We start from the raw sequence: 27,888 nt of genomic DNA, 5'->3' as shown, positions 1-27,888 counted from the left end.
CATTCTCAAAGGCTGGAGTGAGGTGGTCATAGGGCTGCGGGAACACTAAACCTGAAAGACCCGTCATTAGAATATGGGGCAGAAGTCTGTATTCTGCCTAGGAACTGACAGACCGGCAGCAGGAGTCTGCACATAGGACAGCCTCAAAGTTTACCCAACACTACCACTCATGCAGACCTATGCATGGGAACAGAGAAACTTAGGGCGCATTCACACGAACGTGGTTTGGTTCTGCATCTGAGCCCAATTTTTGGCTGCTTGGATGTGGACCCATTCACTTCAACGGGGCCACAAAAGATGCCATGTGCTGTCCGCATCAGTTGCTCTGTTGTGTGGCACCGCAAAAAAAGATAGAACATGCCCTATTCTTGTCCGTTTTGCGGACAAGAATAGGCATTTCTGTAATGGGTGCAAATTGCAGAACGCACACAGGTGGCATCTGTGTTTTGCAGATCTGCAATTTGCAGACCCCAAAACACGGTGCGGTCGTCCGAATGAGCCATTACTCGGATCCCGCAGTTATACTCTCTTCCGTCTATCATCTATTTTTCCCTAGACCAGCAAAGTATGTAGAATAACTTGGAACAGAAGGGAGCAGGCCCGCAGGTTTATGGTCTCTTACTATGAAGACATATACATTTTGCTTATTGGTCCATTTACACTGCAGATCCTCGGCTGGTTACAGCTCCACTGACATGGAGCAATCAGCAGTACTGTAATGACTGCATAGTGCAGACTACTGTTCAGACAGAAATGTGCTGCAGATTTTTGTGCATTAAAAAGCATAAAAAAGCATTTTAGGCTGACGCCTCGTCAATGAGAATTTTGGAATGCAGAGCAAACATTTTTTGTAGTGGGGTTATTCCTCACTTGAGTGTTTTTTGGGTCTATGGTGTGTTTTTTATTTTTTTAAAATCGCATCAATCACAGGCAATGACGTTTTTGCCTTATTTTTGGTGTTTTTTTGGTGCCAAAGACATTCATTGTTTTTTTGCCCCACTTTAAAAACCATATATGTCAATGTGCATTACATTTTTAAAGACATACTTGGGCTACTTTCACACCTCTGGTGTAAAACTCCAGCATGGCCATTCCACCAGACAAGCAGAGGATCAGCCGGACACAAACCGCAGTATGCAGCTATGCAGGGATCGTTTATGGTCTTACTATGGAGAGGAGACGCATACTTTTTGCAGAATAGTCCAATAACACTGGCAGATTCTCAGCTGGTTACAGCTCCACTGACATGGAGCAATCATCAGTAGTAACATTTGTTCCCAATAATCTCCAGTGTAAGGCTAAATGCACACGATCAGGATTGCATGCGGAAAATACGCACTGTAGGTCATGTACATTGTATTCTATGAGAATCTGAAATTCTCATGCACGCAATGCAGATTTTTTTTCCGCGCGGATTTTGACCTGTGGTGTGGATTTTAAAAGCCGCAGCATGTCAATTTATTTTATTTTTCTTGACCGGATTTCCTTAATTCACTTAGTAAAATCTGCAACAATTGATGCGGATTGACCGCACGGATTTGCCTGCGAACACCTGCGGATTTCAGTGCGGATTCTCCGCACATTAATCCTGAACGTGTGCATGTACCCTAAAAGATTTAAAATCTATATATTTTTTTTACATAATTGGCCACGGGTGAAGGCGACCTAAATCCAGCTTTAGGCCCCTCTGCACACGAACAGGTGCCGTTCCGTGGGCATTCCGCATCATGGATGAATACCCATTCACTTGACTGGGTACGCAAATCCGGAGATGCGGAATGGTACAGAACAGAAGCACAGAAAGGAACCCTACGGAGTGCTTCCATGGGGTTTCGTCCCATACTTCCGTTCCGCAAAAAGATAGAACATGTTCTATCTTTTTGCGGAATGTCCGGATCGTGGACCCATTCGAGTCAATGGGTCCGCGATCCACTGCGGCTGCCCCACGGACTGTGTTCGTGCACGACAACGGGGTGCACATGTTCATGTGCAGGGGGGCTTAGAAAGATCTACAGTGGAGCCGACATTAGAAGTGATACATACGTCCTTTCCTGATAAAAAAATAAAATAAAATGTATGGCTTGCAGAAAAGCCACAAAAATCCATGCATGCGGTAAAACACTTAGCAAAAATAATAATATGCAAGTAACATTAAAACAAAAGCAGTTTTCCTTTTAGCCCCAAAAATCCACAACCAAATTTATGTATGAGGGAAGCTTAACAGAAACAAAACCTCCTGCAGCAGAATCAGGCAGCGCTAGAGTATGGATCAGCAGGCGGTCCGATTCAGAAGTGCAAGTCCGGTACTTGTACACACCTGTAAATTCCTCCTCCAACACCCGCATTCCTGCCGCTGAGGAAATGAATGTGAGCAGAGGAAACCAGCACGCAATCAGTTGCATAAGAGAAGGGGTAACAACAACCCTTTCATTACCAACTTCTGGTAGCAGATGAGCCCCAGTCACTATTTCTTGCTGGCCTTCCTATAGAGCACTGACGCACACCGCCTCCATGAAGGCAAAAGGACACTATTTGCACTCAGACTTTGGAGAAATCCCCTATGGATACTGAAGCTTTTCTAAGGCTCCATTCACACATCCGCAATTCCATTCCGCATTTTGCGGAACGGAATTGCGGACCCATACATTTCTATAGGGCCGCGTGCGGCCCCGATACGGAATTTCGGATCCGCACTTCCGGATCAACAATTCCGATCCTGAAAAAAATAGAACATGTCCTATTCTTGTCCGCAATAGTGGACAAGAATAGGCATATTCTCTTAGTGCCGGAATGCACATTGCCGCTGTCCGTGTTTTGCGGATCCGTGGATCCGCAAAACACACTGATGTGTGTATGGACCCTAAGATTGTGATAGTCTATATTGCCTCCTTTGCTGGCTGGATTCACCTTTCCATCATATTAGGCACAGTTCGTTTCCATAGTTATGACCACCCTGTAATCCAGCAGTGGTGGTCCGCTTGCAAACTATAGGATAAAGCATCAGCCTTTCTGGTGGCTGGGACAATGGAGTGTGCACAGACCGGCGCTTTTTCCTACTCTGTGCAAGCACGACCACCACGGCTGGATTACAGGGTGGTCATAATTAGGTTTGAGCAAATTGACTTCGGATGAAACATCCGAAATCAATTTGCATAATACTTTGTTTGAATACTGTACAGAACGAGCCTTCCGTACAGTATCAATGTATTGGCTCCTATGAGCCGAAGTTTTTATCTTGCGAGACTTCGCATAATAACTGCATAAATCAATTTCTACTGTAAAAAAAAAACATTTCCCGAACTCAGGTTCGCGAAGTAATAACTTCGGCTCATAGAAGCCAATACATTTTAATACTGTACGGAGTGCTTGCTCCGTACAGTATTCAAACGAAGTATAATGTGAAACATCCAAAGTCGATTCGCTCATCCCTAGTCATAACCATAGAAACAAGCAGTGTATAATGTGATGGAAAAACGAACCAAGCCAGTGCCCGGGTGGATCCACTGGTGCAGAGGTGAGCACAGCCCTAGTGACATTTTTCTCTAGTAAAACTTTGTGAATTCACCAATTCTGTATATCCAGTTTCTGGTTGGACCATTTCATAAGTTATGAATGGCCGTTGTCCTCCCAAACCAGAGCAGAAATGTGCATATCCTTCCTAGAAGAACCATGCTGGGAAGCAGGTCACATCTGCAGAGCAAGAATAAACACGTGGAAAACAAGAGCTGCCCATAAACTGCTTCAGTATATGTGCTGAGGAAATCCTGCAATGAGCACGACAAGTTACCACTTCCACCTCCCCGCTAACTGTCCCGCACCCGACCGAAGAGCGCAGGGACTCCCGAGACCGGCCACACATGGGGAGAGGACACCTCCTCCACTTACCTCACTAAAGGGAGCATATTGTAAACCCAATGGGGTCCTCACACACATCCTGATCCCATGTGGACATGTGTGCGCAGTCCCCTCAATATAATACATGTTCCAATATTTTCAGTTAGGATCCTCAATGCAATTATATTTTCCCCATAAAAATAAAAAACTGTTTGTGCTGTGATCCACATTGATCAATCCTGGTAGAAATCAGGGCACTGCAAGCAGTCAGATTGCTTCTGTCATTTCCAAAAATGGGGCCTCTGTAAAATAAACCCAGGGCCACAGAAAGCCATCCGTCGATTCTAGACATGCTGCGGCTATTCAAATTGTATATGTCCTACCGTGGATTTAACCATTACAATTGACGAAATCTGAGACAAACAAACAGATGTGACTGGTGCCATCTTCCCGGCTAGTTCGGCAGTGTATGCCATGGTCTGTCCGGAGAGACAGATTTTCATTGATCAGAACCAATTATTTTTTAAAATACAGATATAAATGTTGAGCATTAAAAGGGTTTGTCTGGAGAGGAGTACCCCTTGGGGTCCTAACCTGTGCCAAAAAAAAAAAAATCGCAGCGCCCTGTCAGAGTTCGGCTATGTGATTCTGCCATCGCACTCGCCTCCTGTATCTGTAGTAGACGTTAATTATCATTGGTGGCGCACTCAAACCCCCCCCCCCCCCCCCCCGTATTAGAGTAATTGGTGGCGCACTCAATTAATCCAACCCCCCCCCCCCCCCCCCCCAGTATTAAAATCATTGGTGGCAGTGGCCACAGGGTCCCCTCCCCTCCATTGGCAGCACAGCAGTGGCAGCTTCTGATCGGAGCCCCAGCAGTGTAATCCTGGGGCTCCGATTGATTACCATGGCAGCCAGGGCGCTGCTGAAGCCCTGCCTGCCATGGTAATCTCTGCTGCTGTGTGTACTATGCACAGGGCTGCAGGGAGAGTGTGAGGACCTATTCACCCTGATAGAGCTCTATCAGGGTGAATAAGACAAGAGATCAAAAGAACCCAGGTTCTAGCCCCTAAGGGGGAAAAATTGCTATTAAATAAAAAGTTAAAAACACATACAAATACTAATAAAATGACCTTTTCCCAATTTTACACATAAAATAAATATATCGCCACATCCGAAAAGTTCAAACTACTAAAATTCTATTTTAAAAAAAATCTATGCGATGAATACTGTAACAGAAAAAAAAATAAAAAAATTATATATATATATATATATATATATATATATATATATATATATATATATATATATATATATATATATATATATATATATATATATATAAACTGTGCGATTCCCCATTTTTAAAATCACCTTGTTCCCCCCAAAAATAGGATAGGACAGTTCGATTATGGGCCGGACGTGTCATAAAATGCGGAATGCATACGGCTTTTTTTGGTATTTTTTTGCGTGGTATTGTTTACGGTATCGAAACCGAATCAAAATTTTCTTATCGCAAAAAAACCTAGGTCCAACTCCAGGCACCGCCGCTGATCGCTTGGTAGAAGAGGCCACGGCACTTCGGTGAGTGCTGCAGCCTTTTCATAGCACAGTGACATCACGTTCATCAGTCACATGGCTTAGGAACAGCTCCGTCCCATTTGAGTGAATAGTCCGGGATTGGAATAGCGAGCACAGCCACTATCCAATGGATGGCGCTGGGCTCAATATGGAGGAGCACATAAGCGATGCAGCGTCCTCATTCAGATGATTGATGGGGGTGCCGGGAGTGTGATCCCCACCAATAACAAACTGATGACTTATCCTGAGGATAGGTCATCTAGAAGACCTGAAAAATCCTCTTTAATTTTTCCAAATACATCCTTACAGCACAGAGATGAGCTTATAGTCTCTGTAAATATACTTGATTGCCCAGCTTTATACTGAAATCCATCATATTAATCCTACCTGTGACCGCCTATGCACTACAAGTCCCAACATAAACCTACCCCTCCATTCCTGTAAAAGCTCGCCTGGCAGACAACTGCTTTGTTCTTGTATTGGCACATAAAGGCGACCTACCTGAGGCATCACTCTTTAAGCCACGTTTCAGATGTATAATTAGCGGACAGCCATATGGACCGGTCCACGGCAACGTTCACATGTGGGCATCCAAACTGCGTTCTTCATCTGTACCCCAATGAAGTCATTTAACATAATGAATGTAGTGTCCGCTCGGCTCAACAGGAAAAAGGATACCGTGCTCGGCAGACTAAGAATGTGTATATAAAAGGAAGTTCCGAGCAGGATTTCCTATTGGAGAACCACTTACGCTCCCTGAAATACGGGCATAATTAGACTCACAGATGATGGGGCTCCTCCTCCCTCACACACTCCCTTCAGGAAGCAGGTCTCAGCCTTAATGACCAACTACAAGCACATCAGAAAAGACGCAGTCCGGAGAATACAGACCCACCGTCACATGATCTCAGAATCATAATGATAAACTCTGAGGAGTCCATGGAGATGACCTGACGACACGAGGACAACAGAGCAGAAGAAACTGGATATAAGATGGGTTATAAAGGACAAACAATAGGCGTAGATTTTCTGTTTTTCCTGTGCATTAGTGCAATACCTGCATGAGATGTGTTACAAAATGTTTTAGTGCACATTTTTTTTTTACTTTTTCCTCTTTTGGGATTAGGTTTACTTTTTTTTTTTTTTTTTTTTTTTTTTTTTTAAGATTTAAAGGGGCTGAACCCGGACATCCCTCCATTTTCACCCCGGCAGCCCCCCTGACATGAGCATCGGAGCAGTTCATGCTCCGATGCTCTCCTTTGCCCTGCACTAAATTGCACAGGGCAAAGGCATTAATGGGAGATCCGGTGACGTAGCAGGGCTCTCCATGGGGCTGCCAGGAACCCCGGTGACGTCACCGGCACTGGTGGGCGGGATTTAGCTCTGCCCTACCCAGTAAAATGCCCGGCAGTGCGTTATTGAAAACAAAAAAACCCGTGCCCTGCACGATTTAGCGCAGGGCAAGGGAGCGCATCGGAGCACGAGATGCTCCGATGCTAGCCTCAGGGGGGCTGTCTGGGTGAAAATAAGGGAACGTCCGGGTTCAGCTATGAACTCTGACAACCCCTTTAAGTCCCCTTCACCTGTATACAGGGTGGGCCATTTATATGGATACACCTTAATAAAATGGGAATGGTTGGCGATATACTAATGTGCCACAAACATTAAGTTGAAATGTGTTCAATGTGCTGCCCATTGTGTTGGATTGTCAATGCAACCCTCTTCTCCCACTCTTCACAGACTGATAGCAACAACGCAGGAGAAATGCTAGCACAGGCTTCCAGTATCCGGTGTTGCTATCAGTGTGTGAAGAGTGGGAGAAGAGGGTTGCATTGACAATCCAACACAATGGGCAGCACATTGAACACATTTTATAAGTGGTCAGAAACTTGGAAATAACTCATGAAAGAATAAAGTTACGTTAAAACCAAGCACACCATTGTTTTTCTTGTGAAATTCCCAATAAGTTTGATGTGTCACATGACCCTCTTCCTATTGAAAAAACAAAAGTTGGATTCAAAATGGCCAACTTCAAAATTGCGGCCATGGTCACCACCCATCTTAAAAGTTTCCCCCCCTCACATATACTAATGTGCCACAAACAGGAAGTTAATATCACCAACCATTCCCATTTTATTAAGGTGTATCCATATAAATGGCCCACCCTGTAGAATGTACTCCCAGCATCTCCACCAAATCTTAAAGGGCTATAGATATTAATGACCCATCCTCAGGACAGGTCACCGATATCAGATTGGCGGGGGTCCGATGCACAGGACTCCCACCGATCAGCTGTTTGAGGGGGCTGCAGCAATCATGCTGCGTCTTCCCTGAATTCCTTCTGTAGCGGCTGCACAGTATAATTACCGCTGTTCGTCCCATTAAAATGAATGGTACAGGAAGACGTCATTATACTGCATCGCCACCACAGAGCAGACAGCGTGCAGATAAACTGACGCAGCACTCATACAAGCGTCACAGCCCCTTTAAAAAACAGCTGATCGGAAGGGGCGCCAGGCGTCGGACACCCGCCAATCTGATATTGATGACCTGTCCTGAGGATACCTTTACCAGGTAATTTAGGCAGGACTACGATAATTAATTTCCCTGGTGATCTGCCCTTGAAGCAAAAGTATTAGCCACAAGTGAATGCTGCTAAAATGGAGAGTTGGGCATATTTTAAAGGGGGGTTCCAGCTCCTGATATCGATTTAGTATCCTCAGGATAGGTCATTAATTTCAGATCGGTACAGGTCTGATCCAACTAGCTATTCCCCTGCAGTCTCCGACACTCGAATTAGCACCAATGGATCAGGAAGCACAGCTCCGCTCTAAGTATAGTGGTCATCCTGGGTTACTGCACCTCAGCAACCACTACACTCTGGACAGAGCTACGCTTCCTGATCAATTAGTGCTAGCTCCATTGCCACAGGGAACAGCGGATCGGAGAGGGTGCAGATGTCAGGCCCTCACCAATCCGGAGGATAGGTCATCAAGATCAGGAACCTCGAAAACCCATTTAAAGTGTTTACCATAAAGAGTTTCTGAATCTTTTTCATACCAAAACTCCTGAATTACAGTTAATAGCTGCTACCTTTCAGTAGGTCTGTCATAAAAATACCGCTTTCATTTTTTTTGCTTTGCAGAGTCCCCGTTGGTACTGTTACTAATGGTGAGCTCTGGGGAGAAACAGTCTCCTACACCCCCTGGCAGCTGCTCTGCAGTGTACCGAGGACTGTGCAGAGACCTAGCAGGTGTATCCTCCAGCACCCAGCTCAGTAGGTGCACATGCACATTGTTGTACACTGAATAACCCGTGGAGCAGCATTTTACTGGATTGTTTTATAACCGTGTGCAAATGGCTAACATCACTCATTTTATGATTTATTACATGATTTTTAAAAAGGTGGGAAAACCGGTTTAAGGGAACATTACTTGAAGGGAATGGGTCATCAGAAAAACACCCATTGTGTAAATTTACTTTTATTTTTTAGTGGCCAGTGTGAAAACTGAAAGATTTTTGAAAAAAAAAACCTAGACCGTGACAGGGAAGATAAGGTAAAAAATAAAATCAGCAATAATTCGAAAAAAAAATTAGGTGGCCCAACATCAGCAAATTCATTTTGCCATCACACTGTACACTATAGGAAAATGAAGCGGCCTGGTGGTTGGGACTGAGGGACACCAATTTTTCCTATAATATGCTAGCACGACCACTGCTGCTGGATTACAGGGTGGTGTGATGGAACAATACATTAGTTGTGTTGTGTCCTCAATATAGGAGAGCCTGGAGAACCCCTTTAACTTTCTCTACATCATAAATGCCATTCGCTGAAGTCAGACACCGCCTTTAAAGGTCATTTATTGATGACACATTGGGGCACATTTACACCGGTCTTAGTTTCCCGCATGCGCTGACCTAAGACTCCTCTAATTTGTGAGGAGACGTGTGCCTCATCTTTAAAAAAAAAAAAAAAAAGCAAAAGATCCTGTACGGTGGCAAACCAAACAGACTGTAGAGGTCTGCAATACTGAGGCCACAGGCACTCCATGTGCAGCCAATCGAAGGGGTAAGTTTAAGCGGAATTTAGAAATCCTAGGCATGCTCATTACGTTGCTGAAAAACTGCACATTTCACCCAGTCCATTGCACAGGGAAAAAACTGCCATGAGAGCTGGAAATGGATCAAACCTGCCACGTCTCTACCTATTCTATGTTCTTAGAAACTATTGTTTGGAGAAGACTTCTGTAGAATAGTACGCCATGGATCACGTTACAATGCTTTAAAGCAGGCATCCTCAAACTGCAGCCCTCCAGCTGTTGCAAAACTACAACTCCCAGCATGCCCGAACAGCCTACAGGTATCAGCCTACAGCAGGGCATTGTGGGAGTTGTAGTTTTACAACAGCTGGAGGGCCACAGTTTGAGGATGCCTGCTTTAAAGTCTACGGGTGATGCATTATGGATTTGTGCAACACGTATGGGCGCTTAGGCTTTGAAACAGCTGAGTGTCGACGACATTTACCCAGGTCACAGGGCACCCAGAAACCAGGGAGAAAACGTCCCCATGGGTCCTATGCATAATGGGCCTTCAAGACAATGCCAATCACATACCGTATTTTTCGCCGTATAAGACGCACTTTTTCTCCCCCCAAAATGGGGGGAAAATGACCCTGCGTCTTATACGGCGAATGCTGTCAGTTTTACATCGCAAGCTGCGATGTAAAGCGAGCGGGGACTCGGAGAGGGACTGGGAGGAGGAGCTGGGGCCGGCAATAGCGGCGGGGCGGTGCAGTCACTGTACTATAGCCCCGCCCCGCCGGTATACTAATATAATATGTCATATTCAATTAATGGTTATTAAATATGCCGCTTTATGCCTAATAGTACCTTAAATCCTAAGCGCTTCAGTAGTATGCAGGCCGGGCGGGCGGCAGCGTAACTCCCTGATGTCACGTGCCTGCGCCGCCTACTTTATGAATGAAGCAGGCGGCGCAGGCAAGTGACGTCAGTGAGTGACGCGCCGGCTGCCCGGCCTGCCGGCATTGTACTGAAGCGCTTAGGATTTAAGGTACTATTAGGAATAAAGAGGCATATTTAATAACTATTTATTGAATAAGACATATTATATTAGTATACTGGAGCGGCGGGGGATCTGTGGATGGCACAGTTATGGGCTGGGAGGGTCTGTGGATGACATATGTATAACAGTGCCAGCCACAGATCCCACTGTAACAGTGCAAGCTACAGATCCCCCCATAACAGTGTCAGTCATCCACAGATCCCCCCATAACAGTGTCAGTCATCCACAGATCCCCCCATAACAGTGTCAGTCATCCACAGATCCCCCCATAACAGTGTCAGTCATCCACAGATCCCCCCATAACAGTGTCAGTCATCCACAGATCCCCCCATAACAGTGTCAGTCATCCACAGATCCCCCCATAACAGTGTCAGTCATCCACAGATCCCCCCATAACAGTGTCAGTCATCCACAGATCCCCCCATAACAGTGTCAGTCATCCACAGATCCCCCCATAACAGTGTCAGTCATCCACAGATCCCCCCATAACAGTGTCAGTCATCCACAGATCCCCCCATAACAGTGTCCGTCATCCACAGATCCCCCCATAACAGTGTCCGTCATCCACAGATCCCCCCATAACAGTGTCCGTCATCCACAGATCCCCCCATAACAGTGTCCGTCATCCACAGATCCCCCCATAACAGTGTCCGTCATCCACAGATCCCCCCATAACAGTGTCCGTCAACCACAGATCCCCCCCATAACAGTGTCCGTCATCCACAGATCCCCAGTAATAGTGCCATCCACAGACCACCATTAGTTCCAAACACACAGCACACCTTTTGGTTAAAAATATTTTTTTTCTTATTTTCCTCCCCAAAAACCTAGGTGTGTCTTATACGGCGAAAAATACGGTACTCTGACAAAACCCCAGCACAGACGAGATGCCATCTCTGAACATGGAATATCAGAAACACAGAAGTCGGAGCGCTCCTGTTTGTACAGGTTAAGGACCTGCGTCTCACATTTCAGGTTGTCCTATGGCAGCCAGGCTTCTGCTAAATATAAAGCAGTATCAAGTAATGGAAAGCCAGAGGAGATGCAGTAGATAAGCCTGTCTCAGCATTCCCCATCTCCTCATGAAGACCTGCGGGCAGTGAGACGCTCCTACAAACACTAGGATTGTGTACAGCCCAAATTCCAGCCCCTGCCCTATTTCCAGGTAGTCAGATTACAGTGCGATGAGAGCGCATTGTGCCACTGGGACGTCGCCAGCATCCACATAGTGTGCATCATCTGTACACCGCACCCTTCATGGCATGTATGGCTTATCGCTAGGATACGCCACAAGTGTCAGAAAGCCGCGCGTCCAGAACAGGGTCCCCGAAATGAAGACGACCACACACACGCGGTGTCCCGTCGATTCACTGCTATGGGACTACCGAAAATACCCAAGCAAGCGTGATCCACTACTTTCGAAGATCTGATTGTTCTATTTGCGTCCGTTTTTTTTGCAAATCAGACTCAGCCATTCAAGTGTGGGAGTAAGAAAAGAAAATGTATTGCACATTCTCACGCTGAATGCGAGCAGAAAATTTGAACGTGGTCGTGTGAATAAGGCCTAAAACACAAACAGCTATCGGAAAAGATGATGAAAATGACTACAAGAGGTTGTAAAGGTTGCTGCTGACACGTGCCAGGCACTGGGTGGATGTGGTATGCAAAGGGTGTGCAGGGTGCCAGCAGTACAATGCCAATCATTTACTTCTACAAGTTCCCTGAATACGCACAAGCATGTAACACGACATGTAAGTGATACTAACAGGAGAGGTCTTATCAGCAGGTTCCTGCCCACAATACACAGATGGGCTGGGTGTGCTCTTTGTTGGCAGCGCTCTGCTCTGGTGAGAGGGAAATCCCAAGCAGTGACTTATAATGGGAGTCCTCCGGTTCCTCTGTGGTTCCCACCAATTCAACAGGAACAATGGCGCTGCCGCTTCGTCCATCAAATGATGGAATCTGAGATGGAAGCTCCTGACGGTGCCTTTGTTGCAAATATGAACATAGCCTAGGACAGTGGTGGGCAACCTTTTTTTTCAACTGAGCCAAATATCGCCAAAACCACGATTGAAATTTATTTCGAGAGCCACATTTTTAAAACCTAAAATATTGCGTCAACAGTACCAGTGAGGACTATTAGGGCTCATGCACACGACTGTGTGCCCGCCGTTGCCATATTGCAGGCCGCATACGGCGAGTCCGCAATACACGGGCACTGGCCGTGTGCAGCCCGCATCAAGGACCCATTCACTTCAATGGGTCCAGGATCCGGGATATGAGTGCTACAGTGTGCTTCCGTGGTGCTTCTGGCTGTGCCTACGCCCCGCAAAAAAGTAGCGCATGCACTACTTTTTTGCGGTGCGGAGGCACAGCCAGAAGCACTACGGAAGCACACTGTAGCACTCATATCCCGGATCCTGGACCCATTGAAGTGAATGGGTCCATGATGCGGGCTGCACACGACCGTGTGCAGCCCGCATCATGGACCCATTCACTTCAGCATGCGCTACTTTTTTTGCGGTGCGGGCAGTCGGATGCGGATCGCGAACCCCATTTAAGTGAATGGGTCCGCGATCCTCATGCAGCTGCCCCATGGTCTGTGTCCGTGCATTGCGGACCGCAGCACAGGCACGGCGCCCTTACATTCGTGGGCATGAGCCCAGAGTGTGTTTTTACATACTTTTATATGTACTTTCTTTTATTTGGATCTTGATTATTATTTCATTTTATCTTTATCATTTTTTACGTTTATTAAACTTGTCTGCAGATGTGGATGTAATGTGGATGACGCACTTATGGGGGATGTAATGTGGATGACGCACTTATGGGGGATGTAATGTGGATGACGCACTTATGGGGGATGTAATGTGGATGACGCACTTATGGGGGATGTAATGTGGATGACGCACTTATGGGGGATATCTGTGGATGACACATATATAGCATAAGATGCTATATAAGTGCCCTCCACAGATATCCCCCATAAGTGCCCTCCACAGATATCCCCCATAAGTGCCCTCCACAGATATCCCCCATAAGTGCCCTCCACAGATATCCCCCATAAGTGCCCTCCACAGATATCCCCCATAAGTGCCCTCCACAGATATCCCCCATAAGTGCCCTCCACAGATATCCCCCATAAGTGCCCTCCACAGATATCCCCCATAAGTGCCCTCCACAGATATCCCCCATAAGTGCCCTCCACAGATATCCCCCATAAGTGCCCTCCACAGATATCCCCATAAGTGCCCTCCACAGATAGCCCCATAAGTGCCCTCCACAGATATCCCCCATAAGTGCCCTCCACAGATATCCCCCATAAGTGCCCTCCACAGATATCCCCCATAAGTGCCCTCCACAGATATCCCCCATAAGTGCCCTCCACAGATATCCCCATAAGTGCCCTCCACAGATATCCCCCATAAGTGCCCTCCACAGATATCCCCCATAAGTGCCCTCCACAGATATCCCCCATAAGTGCCCTCCACAGATATCCCCCATAAGTGCCCTCCACAGATATCCCCCATAAGTGCCCTCCACAGATATCCCCCATAAGTGCCCTCCACAGATATCCCCATAAGTGCCCTCCACAGATATCCCCCATAAGTGCCCTCCACAGATATCCCCCATAAGTGCCCTCCACAGATATCCCCCATAAGTGCCCTCCACAGATATCCCCCATAAGTGCCCTCCACAGATATCCCCCATAAGTGCCCTCCACAGATATCCCCCATAAGTGCCCTCCACAGATATCCCCCATAAGTGCCCTCCACAGATATCCCCCATAAGTGCCCTCCACAGATATCCCCATAAGTGCCCTCCACAGATATCCCCCATAAGTGCCCTCCACAGATATCCCCCATAAGTGCCCTCCACAGATATCCCCCATAAGTGCCCTCCACAGATATCCCCCATAAGTGCCCTCCACAGATATCCCCCATAAGTGCCCTCCACAGATATCCCCCATAAGTGCCCTCCACAGATATCCCCCATAAGTGCCCTCCACAGATATCCCCCATAAGTGCCCTCCACAGATATCCCCCATAAGTGCCTCCACAGATATCCCCCATAAGTGCCCTCCACAGATATCCCCCATAAGTGCCCTCCACAGATATCCCCCATAAGTGCCCTCCACAGATATCCCCCATAAGTGCCCTCCACAGATATCCCCCCATAAGTGCCCTCCACAGATATCCCCCATAAGTGCCCTCCACAGATATACCCCATAAGTGCCCTCCACAGATATCCCCCATAAGTGCCCCCCATAAGTGCCCTCCACAGATATCCCCATAAGTGCCCTCCACAGATATCCCCCATAAGTGCCCGCCACAGATATCCCCCATAAGTGCCCTCCACAGATATCCCCCATAAGTGCCCTCCACAGATATCCCCCATAAGTGCCCTCCACAGATATCCCCCATAAGTGCCCTCCACAGATATCCCCCATAAGTGCCCTCCACAGATATCCCCCATAAGTGCCCTCCACAGATATCCCCCATAAGTGCCCGCCACAGATATCCCCCATAAGTGCCCTCCACAGATATCCCCCATAAGTGCCACTCCACAGATATCCCCCATAAGTGCCCTCCACAGATATCCCCATAAGTGCCCTCCACAGATATCCCCCATAAGTGCCCTCCACAGATATCCCCCATAGTGCCCTCCACAGATATCCCCCATAATGCCCTCCACAGATAGCCCCCATAAGTCCCTCCACAGATAGCCCCCATAAGTGCCCTCCCACAGATAGCCCCCATAAGTGCCCTCCACAGATATCCCCCATAAGTGCCCTCCACAGATATCCCCCATAAGTGCCCTCCACAGATATCCCCCATAAGTGCCCTCCACAGATATCCCCATAAGTGCCCTCCAACAGATATCCCCATAAGTGCCCTCCACAGATATCCCCATAAGTGCCCTCCACAGATAGTCCCCCCATAAGTGCCCCATAAGTGACGCACAGATATCCCCCCATAAGTGCCCTCCACAGATAGCCCCCATAAGTGCCCTCCACAGATAGCCCCCATAAGTGCCCTCACAAGCCCATAAGTGCCTCCACAGATAGCCCCCATAAGTGCCCTCCACAGATATACCACCATAAGTGCCCTCCACAGATAAGCCCCCATAAGTGCCCTCCACCGATAGCCCCCATAAGTGGCCCTCCACAGCATAGCCCCCATAAGTGCCCTCCACAGATAGCCCCCATAAGTGCCCTCCACAGATAGCCCCCATAAGTGCCCTCCACAGATAGCCCCCATAAGTGCCCTCCACAGATAGCCCCCATAAGTGCCCTCCACAGATAGCCCCCATAAGTGCCCTCCACAGATATCCCCCATAAGTGCCCTCCACAGATATCCCCCATAAGTGCCCTCCACAGATATCCCCCATAAGTGCCCTCCACAGATATCCCCCATAAGTGCCCTCCACAGATAGCCCCCATAAGTGCCCTCCACAGATATCCCCCATAAGTGCCCTCCACAGATATCCCCCATAAGTGCCCTCCACAGATATCCCCCATAAGTGCCCTCCACAGATATCCCCCATAAGTGCCCTCCACAGATATCCCCCATAAGTGCCCTCCACAGATATCCCCCATAAGTGCCCTCCACAGATATCCCCCATAAGTGCCCTCCACAGATATCCCCATAAGTGCCCTCCACAGATATCCCCCATAAGTGCCCTCCACAGATATCCCCCATAAGTGCCCTCCACAGATATCCCCCATAAGTGCCCTCCACAGATATCCCCCATAAGTGCCCTCCACAGATATCCCCCATAAGTGCCCTCCACAGATATCCCCCATAAGTGCCCTCCACAGATATCCCCCATAAGTGCCCTCCACAGATATCCCCCATAAGTGCCTCCACAGATATCCCCCATAAGTGCCCTCCACAGATATCCCCCATAAGTGCCCTCCACAGATATCCCCCATAAGTGCCCTCCACAGATATCCCCCATAAGTGCCCTCCACAGATATCCCCATAATGCCCTCCACAGATATCCCCCATAAGTGCCCTCCACAGATATCCCCCATAAGTGCCCCTCCACAGATATCCCCCATAAGTGCCCTCCACAGATATCCCCCATAAGTGCCCTCCACAGATATCCCCCATAAGTGCCCTCCACAGATATCCCCCATAAGTGCCCTCCACAGATATCCCCCATAAGTGCCCTCCACAGATATCCCCCCATAAGTGCCCTCCACAGATATCCCCCATAAGTGCCCTCCACAGATATCCCCCATAAGTGCCCTCCACAGATATCCCCCATAAGTGCCCTCCACAGATATCCCCCATAAGTGCCCTCCACAGATATCCCCCATAAGTGCCCTCCCAGATATCCCCCATAAGTGCCCTCCACAGATATCCCCCATAAGTGCCCTCCACAGATATCCCCCATAAGTGCCCTCCACAGATATCCCCCATAAGTGCCCTCCACAGATATCCCCCATAAGTGCCCTCCACAGATATCCCCATAAGTGCCCTCCACAGATATCCCCCATAAGTGCCCTCCACAGATATCCCCCATAAGTGCCCTCCACAGATATCCCCCATAAGTGCCCTCCACAGATATCCCCCATAAGTGCCCTCCACAGATATCCCCCATAAGTGCCGCCACAGATAGCCCCATAAGTGCCCTCCACAGATATCCCCCATAAGTGCCCTCCACAGATATCCCCCATAAGTGCCCTCCACAGATATCCCCCATAAGTGCCCTCCACAGATATCCCCCATAAGTGCCCTCCACAGATATCCCCCATAGTGCCCTCCACAGATATCCCCATAAGTGCCCTCCACAGATATCCCCCATAAGTGCCCTCCACAGATATCCCCCATAAGTGCCCTCCACAGATATCCCCCATAAGTGCCCTCCACAGATATCCCCCATAAGTGCCCTCCACAGATTCCCCCATAAGTGCCCTCCACAGATAGCCCCCATAAGTGCCCTCCACAGATATCCCCCATAAGTGCCCTCCACAGATATCCCCCATAAGTGCCCTCCACAGATATCCCCCATAAGTGCCCTCCACAGATTCCCCCATAAGTGCCCTCCACAGATATCCCCCATAAGTGCCCTCCACAGATATCCCCCATAAGTGCCCTCCACAGATATCCCCCATAAGTGCCCTCCACAGATAGCCCCCATAAGTGCCCTCCACAGATATCCCCCATAAGTGCCCTCCACAGATATCCCCCCATAAGTGCCCTCCACAGATATCCCCCATAAGTGCCCTCCACAGATATCCCCCATAAGTGCCCTCCACAGATATCCCAGCCCATCAAGTGCCCTCCACAGATATCCCCCATAAGTGCCCTCCACAGATATCCCCCATAAGTGCCCTCCACAGATATCCCCCATAAGTGCCCTCCACAGATATCCCCCATAAGTGCCCTCCACAGATATCCCCCATAAGTGCCCTCCACAGATAGCCCCCATAAGTGCCCTCCACAGATAGCCCCATAAGTGCCCTCCACAGATATCCCCCATAAGTGCCCTCCACAGATATCCCCCATAAGTGCCCTCCACAGATATCCCCATAAGTGCCCTCCACAGATATCCCCCATAAGTGCCCTCCACAGATATCCCCCATAAGTGCCCTCCACAGATATCCCCCATAAGTGCCCTCCACAGATATCCCCCATAAGTGCCCTCCACAGATATCCCCCCATAAGTGCCCTCCACAGATATCCCCCATAAGTGCCCTCCACAGATATCCCCCATAAGTGCCCCTCCACAGATACCCCCATAAGTGCCCTCCACAGATATCCCCCATAAGTGCCCTCCACAGATATCCCCCATAAGTGCCCTCCACAGATATCCCCCATAAGTGCCCTCCACAGATATCCCCCATAAGTGCCCCTCCACAGATATCCCCCATAAGTGCCCTCCACAGATATCCCCATAAGTGCCCTCCACAGATATCCCCCATAAGTGCCCTCCACAGATATCCCCCATAAGTGCCCTCCACAGATATCCCCCATAAGTGCCCTCCACAGATATCCCCCATAAGTGCCCTCCACAGATATCCCCCATAGAGTGCCCTCCACAGATATCCCCCATAAGTGCCCTCCACAGATATCCCCCATAAGTGCCCTCCACAGATATCCCCCATAAGTGCCCTCCACAGATATCCCCCATAAGTGCCCTCCACAGATATCCCCCATAAGTGCCCTCCACAGATATCCCCCATAAGTGCCCTCCACAGATATCCCCCATAAGTGCCCTCCACAGATATCCCCCATAAGTGCCCTCCACAGATATCCCCCATAAGTGCCCTCCACAGATATCCCCCATAAGTGCCCTCCACAGATATCCCCCATAAGTGCCCTCCACAGATATCCCCCATAAGTGCCCTCCACAGATATCCCCCATAAGTGCCCTCCACAGATATCCCCCATAAGTGCCCTCCACAGATATCCCCCATAAGTGCCCTCCACAGATATCCCCCATAAGTGCCCTCCACAGATATCCCCCATAAGTGCCCTCCACAGATATCCCCCATAAGTGCCCTCCACAGATATCCCCCATAAGTGCCCTCCACAGATATCCCCCATAAGTGCCCTCCACAGATATCCCCCATAAGTGCCCTCCACAGATATCCCCCATAAGTGCCCTCCACAGATATCCCCCATAAGTGCCCTCCACAGATATCCCCCATAAGTGCCCTCCACAGATATCCCCCATAAGTGCCCTCCACAGATATCCCCCATAAGTGCCCTCCACAGATATCCCCCATAAGTGCCCTCCACAGATATCCCCCATAAGTGCCCTCCACAGATATCCCCCATAAGTGCCCTCCACAGATATCCCCCATAAGTGCCCTCCACAGATATCCCCCATAAGTGCCCTCCACAGATATCCCCCATAAGTGCCCTCCACAGATATCCCCATAAGTGCCCTCCACAGATATCCCCATAAGTGCCCTCCACAGATATCCCCCATAAGTGCCCTCCACAGATATCCCCCATAAGTGCCCTCCACAGATATCCCCCATAAGTGCCCTCCACAGATATCCCCCATAAGTGCCCTCCACAGATATCCCCCATAAGTGCCCTCCACAGATATCCCCCATAAGTGCCCTCCACAGATATCCCCCATAAGTGCCCTCCACAGATATCCCCCATAAGTGCCCTCCACAGATATCCCCATAAGTGCCCTCCACAGATATCCCCCATAAGTGCCCTCCACAGATATCCCCCATAAGTGCCCTCCACAGATATCCCCATAAGTGCCCTCCACAGATATCCCCCATAAGTGCCCTCCACAGATATCCCCCATAAGTGCCCTCCACAGATATCCCCATAAGTGCCCTCCACAGATATCCCCCATAAGTGCCCTCCACAGATATCCCCCATAAGTGCCCTCCACAGATATCCCCCATAAGTGCCCTCCACAGATATCCCCCATAAGTGCCCTCCACAGATATCCCCATAAGTGCCCTCCACAGATATCCCCCATAAGTGCCCTCCACAGATATCCCCCATAAGTGCCCTCCACAGATATCCCCCATAAGTGCCCTCCACAGATATCCCCCATAAGTGCCCTCCACAGATATCCCCCATAAGTGCCCTCCACAGATATCCCCCATAAGTGCCCTCCACAGATATCCCCCATAAGTGCCCTCCACAGATATCCCCCATAAAGTGCCCTCCACAGATATCCCCCATAAAGTGCCCTCCACAGATATCCCCCATAAGTGCCCTCCACAGATATCCCCATAAGTGCCCTCCACAGATATCCCCCATAAGTGCCCTCCACAGATATCCCCCATAAGTGCCCTCCACAGATATCCCCCATAAGTGCCCTCCACAGATATCCCCCATAAGTGCCCTCCACAGATATCCCCCATAAGTGCCCTCCACAGATATCCCCCATAAGTGCCCTCCACAGATATCCCCCATAAGTGCCCTCCACAGATATCCCCCATAAGTGCCCTCCACAGATATCCCCCATAAGTGCCCTCCACAGATATCCCCCATAAGTGCCCTCCACAGATATCCCCCATAAGTGCCCTCCACAGATATCCCCATAAGTGCCTCCACAGATATCCCCCATAAGTGCCCTCCACAGATATCCCCCATAAGTGCCCTCCACAGATATCCCCCATAAGTGCCCTCCACACGATATCCCCCATAAGTGCCCCTCCACAGATATCCCCCATAAGTGCCCTCCACAGATATCCCCCATAAGTGCCCTCCACAGATATCCCCATAAGTGCCCTCCACAGATATCCCCATAGTGCCCTCCACAGATATCCCCCATAAGTGCCCTCCACAGATATCCCCCATAAGTGCCCTCCACAGATATCCCCCATAAGTGCCCTCCACAGATATCCCCCATAAGTGCCCTCCACAGATATCCCCCATAAGTGCCCTCCACAGATATCCCCCATAAGTGCCCTCCACAGATATCCCCCATAAGTGCCCTCCACAGATATCCCCCATAAGTGCCCTCCACAGATATCCCCCATAAGTGCCCTCCACAGATATCCCCCATAAGTGCCCTCCACAGATATCCCCCATAAGTGCCCTCCACAGATATCCCCCATAAGTGCCCTCCACAGATATCCCCCATAAGTGCCCTCCACAGATATCCCCCATAAGTGCCCTCCACAGATATCCCCCATAAGTGCCCTCCACAGATATCCCCCATAAGTGCCCTCCACAGATATCCCCCATAAGTGCCCTCCACAGATATCCCCCATAAGTGCCCTCCACAGATATCCCCATAAGTGCCCTCCACAGATATCCCCCATAAGTGCCCTCCACAGATATCCCCCATAAGTGCCCTCCACAGATATCCCCCATAAGTGCCCTCCACAGATATCCCCCATAAGTGCCCTCCACAGATATCCCCCATAAGTGCCCTCCACAGATATCCCCCATAAGTGCCCTCCACAGATATCCCCCATAAGTGCCCTCCACAGATATCCCCCATAAGTGCCCTCCACAGATATCCCCCATAAGTGCCCTCCACAGATATCCCCATAGTGCCCTCCACAGATATCCCCCATAAGTGCCCTCCACAGATATCCCCCATAAGTGCCCTCCACAGATATCCCCATAAGTGCCCTCCACAGATTATCCCCCATAAGTGCCCTCCACAGATATCCCCCATAAGTGCCCTCCACAGATATCCCCCATAAGTGCCCTCCCCAGATATCCCCCATAAGTGCCCTCCACAGATATCCCCCATAAGTGCCCTCCACAGATATCCCCCATAAGTGCACTCCACAGATATCCCCCATAAGTGCCCTCCACAGATATCCCCCATAAGTGCCCTCCACAGATATCCCCCATAAGTGCCCTCCACAGATATCCCCCATAAGTGCCCTCCACAGATATCCCCCATAAGTGCCCTCCACAGATATCCCCCATAAGTGCCCTCCACAGATATCCCCCATAAGTGCCCTCCACAGATATCCCCCATAAGTGCCCTCCACAGATATCCCCCATAAGTGCCCTCCACAGATATCCCCCATAAGTGCCCTCCACAGATATCCCCCATAAGTGCCCTCCACAGATATCCCCCATAAGTGCCCTCCACAGATATCCCCCATAAGTGCCCTCCACAGATATCCCCCATAAGTGCCCTCCACAGATATCCCCATAAGTGCCCTCCACAGATCTCCCATAAGTGCCCTCCACAGATATCCCCCATAAGTGCCCTCCACAGATATCCCCCATAAGTGCCCTCCACAGATATCCCCCATAAGTGCCCTCCACAGATATCCCCCATAAGTGACCCTCCACAGATATCCCCCATAAGTGCCCTCCACAGATATCCCCCATAAGTGCCCTCCACAGATATCCCCCATAAGTGCCCTCCACAGATATCCCCATAAGTGCCCTCCACAGATATCCCCCATAAGTGCCCTCCACAGATATCCCCCATAAGTGCCCTCCACAGATATCCCCCATAAGTGCCCTCCACAGATATCCCCCATAAGTGCCCCCACAGATATCCCCCATAAGTGCCCTCCACAGATATCCCCCATAAGTGCCCTCCACAGATATCCCCCATAAGTGCCCTCCACAGATATCCCCCATAAGTGCCCTCCACAGATATCCCCCATAAGTGCCCCTCCACAGATATCCCCCATAAGTGCCCTCCACAGATATCCCCCATAAGTGCCCTCCACAGATATCCCCCATAAGTGCCCTCCACAGATATCCCCCATAAGTGCCCTCCACAGATATCCCCCCATAAGTGCCCTCCACAGATATCCCCCATAAGTGCCCTCCACAGATATCCCCCATAAGTGCCCTCCACAGATATCCCCATAATGCCCTCCACAGATATCCCCCATAAGTGCCCTCCACAGATATCCCCCATAAGTGCCCTCCACAGATATCCCCCATAAGTGCCCTCCACAGATATCCCCCATAAGTGCCCTCCACAGATATCCCCCATAAGTGCCCTCCACAGATATCACCCCATAAGTGCCCTCCACAGATATCCCCCATAAGTGCCCTCCACAGATATCCCCCATAAGTGCCCTCCACAGATATCCCCCATAAGTGCCCTCCACAGATATCCCCCATAAGTGCCCTCCACAGATATCCCCCATAAGTGCCCTCCACAGATATCCCCCATAAGTGCCCTCCACAGATATCCCCCATAAGTGCCCCTCCACAGATATCCCCCATAAGTGCCCTCCACAGATATCCCCCATAAGTGCCCCTCCACAGATATCCCCCATAAGTGCCCTCCAACAGATATCCCCCATAAGTGCCCTCCACAGATATCCCCCATAAGTGCCCTCCACAGATATCCCCCATAAGTGCCCTCCACAGATATCCCCCATAAGTCCTCCACAGATATCCCCCATAAGTGCCCTCACAGATATCCCCCATAAGTGCCCTCCACAGATATCCCCCATAGTGCCCTCCACAGATAGCCCACCATACGTGCCCTCCACAGATATCCCCCATAAGTGCCCTCCACAGATATCCCCCATAAGTGCCCTCCACAGATATCCCCCATAAGTGCCCTCCACAGATATCCCCCATAAGTGCCCTCCAACCAGAATTCAACCATAAGTGCCCTCCACAGATATCCCCCATAAGTGCCCTCCACAGATATCCCCCATAAGTGCCCTCCACAGATATCCCCATAAGTGCCCTCCACAGATATCCCCCATAAGTGCCCTCCACAGATATCCCCCATAAGTGCCCTCCACAGATATCCCCCATAAGTGCCCTCCACAGATATCCCCCATAAGTGCCCCTCCACAGATATCCCCCATAAGTGCCCTCCACAGATATCCCCCATACGTGCCCTCCACAGATATCCCCCATAAGTGCCCTCCACAGATATCCCCCATAAGTTGCCCTCCACAGATATCCCCCATAAGTGCCCTCCACAGATAGCCCCCATAAGTGCCCTCCACAGATATCCCCCATAAGTGCCCTCACAGATATCCCCCCATAAGTGCCCTCCACAGATATCCCCATAAGTGCCCTCCACAGATATCCCCCATAAGTGCCCTCCACAGATATCCCCCATAAGTGCCCTCCACAGATATCCCCCATAAGTGCCCTCCACAGATATCCCCCATAAGTGCCCTCCACAGATATCCCCCATAAGTGCCCTCCACGATATCCTCCCATAAGTGCCCTCCACAGATATCCCCATAAGTGCCCTCCACAGATATCCCCCATAAGTGCCCTCCACAGATATCCCCCATAAGTGCCCTCCACAGATATCCCCATAAGTGCCCTCCACAGATATCCCCCATAAGTGCCCTCCACAGATATCCCCCATAAGTGCCCTCCACAGATATCCCCCATAAGTGCCCTCCACAGATATCCCCCATAAGTGCCCTCCACAGATATCCCCCATAAGTGCCCTCCACAGATATCCCCCATAAGTGCCCTCCACAGATATCCCCCATAAGTGCCCTCCACAGATATCCCCCATAAGTGCCCTCCAAGATATCCCCCATAAGTGCCCTCCACAGATATCCCCCTAAGTGCCCTCACAGATATCCCCCATAAGTGCCCTCCACAGATATCCCCATAAGTGCCCTCCACAGATATCCCCCATAAGTGCCCTCCACAGATATCCCCCATAAGTGCCCTCCACAGATATCCCCCATAAGTGCCCTCCACAGATATCCCCCATAAGTGCCCTCCACAGATATCCCCCATAAGTGCCTCCACAGATATCCCCCATAAGTGCCCTCCACAGATATCCCCCATAAGTGCCCTCCACAGATATCCCCCATAAGTGCCCTCCACAGATATCCCCATAAGTGCCCTCCACAGATATCCCCATAAGTGCCCTCCACAGATATCCCCCATAAGTGCCCTCCACAGATATCCCCCATAAGTGCCCTCCACAGATATCCCCCATAAGTGCCCTCCACAGATATCCCCCATAAGTGCCCTCCACAGATATCCCCCATAAGTGCCCTCCACAGATATCCCCCATAAGTGCCCTCCACAGATATCCCCCATAAGTGCCCTCCACAGATATCCCCCATAAGTGCCCTCCACAGATATCCCCCATAAGTGCCCTCCACAGATATCCCCCATAAGTGCCCTCCACAGATATCCCCCATAAGTGCCCTCCACAGATATCCCCCATAAGTGCCCTCCACAGATATCACCCATAAGTGCCCTCCACAGATATCCCCCATAAGTGCCCTCCACAGATATCCCCCATAAGTGCCCTCCACAGATATCCCCCATAAGTGCCCTCCACAGATATCCCCCATAAGTGCCCTCCACAGATATCCCCCATAAGTGCCCCTCCACAGATATCCCCCATAAGTGCCCTCCACAGATATCCCCCATAAGTGCCCTCCACAGATATCCCCCATAAGTGCCCTCACAGATATCCCCCATAAGTGCCCTCCACAGATATCCCCCATAAGTGCCTCCACAGATATCCCCCATAAGTGCCCTCCACAGATAGCCCCCATAAGTGCCCTCCACAGATATCCCCATAAGTGCCCTCCACAGATATCCCCCATAAGTGCCCTCCACAGATATCCCCCATAAGTGCCCTCCACAGATATCCCCATAAGTGCCCTCCACAGATAGCCCCCATAAGTGCCCTCCACAGATATCCCCCAATAAGTGCCCTCCACAGATATCCCCCATAAGTGCCCTCCACAGATATCCCCCTAAGTGCCCTCCACAGATATCCCCCATAAGTGCCCTCCACAGATATCCCCCATAAGTGCCCTCCACAGATATCCCCCATAAGTGCCCTCCACAGATATCCCCCATAAGTGCCCTCCACAGATATCCCCCATAAGTGCCCTCCAAGCCCCACAGATATCCCCCATAAGTGCCCTCCACAGATATCCCCCATAAGTGCCCTCCACAGATATCCCCCATAAGTGCCCTCCACAGATATCCCCCATAAGTGCCCTCCACAGATATCCCCCATAAGTGCCCTCCACAGATATCCCCCATAAGTGCCCTCCACAGATATCCCCCATAAGTGCCCTCCACAGATATCCCCCATAAGTGCCCTCCACAGATATCCCCCATAAGTGCCCTCCACAGATATCCCCCATAAGTGCCCTCCACAGATATCCCCCATAAGTGCCCTCCACAGATATCCCCCATAAGTGCCCTCCACAGATATCCCCCATAAGTGCCCTCCACAGATATCCCCCATAAGTGCCCTCCACAGATATCCCCCATAAGTGCCCTCCACAGATATCCCCCATAAGTGCCCTCCACAGATATCCCCCATAAGTGCCCTCCACAGATATCCCCCATAAGTGCCCTCCACAGATATCCCCCATAAGTGCCCTCCACAGATAATCCCCCATAAGTGCCCTCCACAGATATCCCCCATAAGTGCCCTCCACAGATATCCCCCATAAGTGCTCCACAGATATCCCCCATAAGGACCCTCCACAGATATCCCCCATAAGTGCCCTCCACAGATATCCCCCATAAGTGCCCTCCACAGATATCCCCCATAAGTGCCCTCCACAGATATCCCCCATAAGTGCCCTCCACAGATATCCCCCATAAGTGCCCTCCACAGATATCCCCCATAAGTGCCCTCCACAGATATCCCCCATAAGTGCCCTCCACAGATATCCCCCATAAGTGCCCTCCACAGATATCCCCCATAAGTGCCCTCCACAGATATCCCCCATAAGTGCCCTCCACAGATATCCCCCATAAGTGCCCTCCACAGATATCCCCCATAAGTGCCCTCCACAGATATCCCCCATAAGTGCCCTCCACAGATATCCCCCATAAGTGCCCTCCACAGATATCCCCCATAAGTGCCCTCCACAGATATCCCCCATAAGTGCCCTCCACAGATATCCCCCATAAGTGCCCTCCACAGATATCCCCCATAAGTGCCCTCCACAGATATCCCCCATAAGTGCCCTCCACAGATATCCCCCATAAGTGCCCTCCACAGATATCCCCCATAAGTGCCCTCCACAGATATCCCCCATAAGTGCCCTCCACAGATATCCCCCATAAGTGCCCTCCCCAGTATCCCCCATAAGTGCCCTCCACCGATATCCCCCATAAGTGCCCTCCACAGATATCCCCCATAAGTGCCCCTCCACAGATATCCCCCCATAAGTGCCCTCCACAGATATCCCCATAAGTGCCCTCCACAGATATCCCCCATAAGTGCCCTCCACAGATATCCCCCATAAGTGCCCTCCACAGATATCCCCCATAAGTGCCCTCCACAGATATCCCCCATAAGTGCCCTCCACAGATATCCCCCATAAGTGCCCTCCACAGATATCCCCCATAAGTGCCCTCCACAGATATCCCCCATAAGTGCCCTCCCACAGATATCCCCCATAAGTGCCCTCCACAGATATCCCCCATAAGTGCCCTCCACAGATATCCCCCATAAGTGCCCTCCACAGATATCCCCATAAGTGCCCTCCACAGATATCCCCCATAAGTGCCCTCCACAGATATCCCCCATAAGTGCCCTCCACAGATATCCCCCATAAGTGCCCTCCACAGATATCCCCCATAAGTGCCCTCCACAGATATCCCCCATAAGTGCCCTCCACAGATATCCCCCATAAGTGCCCTCCACAGATATCCCCCATAAGTGCCCTCCACAGATATCCCCCATAAGTGCCCTCCACAGATATCCCCCCATAAGTGCCCTCCACAGATATCCCCCATAAGTGCCCTCCACAGATATCCCCCATAAGTGCCCTCCACAGATATCCCCCATAAGTGCCCTCCACAGATATCCCCCATAAGTGCCCTCCACAGATATCCCCCATAAGTGCCCTCCACAGATATCCCCCATAAGTGCCCTCCACAGATATCCCCCATAAGTGCCCTCCACAGATATCCCCCATAAGTGCCCTCCACAGATATCCCCCATAAGTGCCCTCCACAGATATCCCCCATAAGTGCCCTC

At 50.1% G+C, this 27,888-nt stretch overlaps 1 protein-coding gene across 3 annotated transcripts in view; it reads right to left on the bottom strand.

Annotated features, from left to right (window-relative positions):
- Positions 1-27,888, bottom strand: part of PAK2 (p21 (RAC1) activated kinase 2) — a 70,427-nt gene that overhangs the window by 29,508 nt on the left and 13,031 nt on the right. Inside the window, exon 1 of one of the 3 annotated variants that reach the window (XM_044289100.1) lies at positions 5,917-6,046. The exons of the other annotated variants lie outside the window; for them this stretch is intronic. The gene's annotated coding sequence lies outside the window, so the exon portion shown is untranslated. Of the gene's footprint in view, positions 1-5,916; positions 6,047-27,888 lie in introns of those variants that run through there. 3 annotated transcript variants of the gene reach the window in all.

The sequence above is a fragment of the Bufo gargarizans genome, chromosome 4, assembly GCF_014858855.1.
Source record: "Bufo gargarizans isolate SCDJY-AF-19 chromosome 4, ASM1485885v1, whole genome shotgun sequence".
Classification (NCBI taxonomy): Eukaryota; Metazoa; Chordata; class Amphibia; order Anura; family Bufonidae; genus Bufo; species Bufo gargarizans.
Note: the sequence above shows the minus strand (reverse complement) of the source record. Positions and strands in the feature narration are given on the sequence as shown.